The following is a 1,773-nucleotide window of genomic DNA, read 5'->3' as shown; positions in this document are numbered from 1 at the left end:
GAGAGAGAGAGGATGGGGAGAGAGAAGGAGAGAGAGACAGAAAAAGAGAAGGATAGAGAGAAAAGAGAAGAGGGGAGAGAGAAGGAGAGAGGGAGAGGAGGGGAGAGAGAAAGAGGGAGGGGGAGAGAGAGGGAGAGAAGGATAGAGAGAAAGAAAGGGGAGGGGAGAAAAAGGGGGAAGGGGAGAGAGAGATAGATAGAGAGGAGGGGGAGAGAGAGAAGAGAAAGAGAGGAGGAGAGAGAAAAATGGGAGAGAGAGAGAGAGAGAGAGAGAGAAAAGAAAGAGAAGAGGAGAGAGAGAGAGAGAAAGAGAAAAAATTATTTATAGAAAATATTGAAAAGAGATAAGAAAGAAAAAGGAACGAAAGCAATGGAAGGGACTTCATTATTTACAAATGTTACTCGTATCATTTAGAAAGAAAAAAATTAGATTAAAATAATTTAATTAAAAAAAGGTTTAAAATTTTAGGTTTTTGTATGTAAAAATATTAATTTTTGTGTAAAAATCTATTTTTACATGTAAAAACCAATTTTATGGTATAAAAACCAATTTTTTAGTATAAAAAACCGATTTTTGGGACAAAAAACGGTTTTTTGTGTAAAAATTTGGGTTTTATATGTAAAAATATTAATTTTTGTGTAAAAATATATTTTTACATGTAAAAACCAATTTTATGGTATAAAAACCAATTTTTTAGTACTAAAACCAGTTTTTTATATAAAAACCGGTTATTTTTTAAAAACCGATTTTTATTTTAATAACCGGTTAAAAACCGGTTTTGAAATTTACTAACCGGTTAATAACCGGTTTCATCATGTAAAACCAATTTGGTTAATTAACCAATACTATATTTTTGGTTAACCAAAAAACTAGTTTGGTTTTTGGATTAACCAAACCATGAACACCCCTAGAGGTTGGGTTTATGTATGAACTAAGAACCCTCCTCTCAGGGATGGCATCGTTTCCATCAGCTCTCTCATGGTTGTGAACTTCTCTATCCATGTTGAGATCTAAAGCTTCCTCAAAATTGTCCTCAGATTCTCCTTCAGATTCCTCTTCTCCCACTACTCTCTTCCCTCTTGCTTCCCTTCTAAGTCTATGAAGGGTCCTCTCTGGTTCGGTATATGGAGGAGTTGATGTCTCTCCTCTCCTACCTGTCATACAAGAACACAGCTCAAACACAAACAAGTGAAATACTATTGGTTAATGGAAGAGTATGGTTAGCTCAATTGAGGAATTAATTCAAACAGTTAGTGAGTCAGTGAGTTAGTTGAATGAATTTAAAGGCATAAAGAAGGAAAGCATGTAACCAAGTGCAGAAATTAAAATTCAACAAGTATCTTGAACAGAATTAACAAAGCAAGAGAAAATTGCTCAATCTAGTTAGCTTCCAATTTGAGAATTGTCAATCGAAAACTAATTCCCGGCAACGGCGCCATAAACTTGATGCACATAAACTAGTTATGCTACGATTTAGGAAATTGCACGATCGGCAAAATTCCTTCCGGCAAGTGCACCGGTTATCGTCGTCAAGTAAAAACTCACAATAGAGTGAGGTCGAATCCCACAAGGATTAGTTGAATGAGCAATTCGGATTAGAAGTGTGTTCTAATTGAGCGGAATCAAGGTTTGAGATGAGAATTGCGGAATGTAAAATTGGAGGGAAAAGTAAATGACAAGAAAATTAAAGGGCTGAATCTTAAATTGCATGAATTAAAGAGCAGAAACTAAATTGCTGAAATTAAAAAGGGAATGGGGGTGATTGCATGAATT

This window comes from Arachis ipaensis, chromosome B01, assembly GCF_000816755.2.
Source record: "Arachis ipaensis cultivar K30076 chromosome B01, Araip1.1, whole genome shotgun sequence".
NCBI classification, from domain to species: Eukaryota; Viridiplantae; Streptophyta; class Magnoliopsida; order Fabales; family Fabaceae; genus Arachis; species Arachis ipaensis.
Note: the sequence above shows the minus strand (reverse complement) of the source record.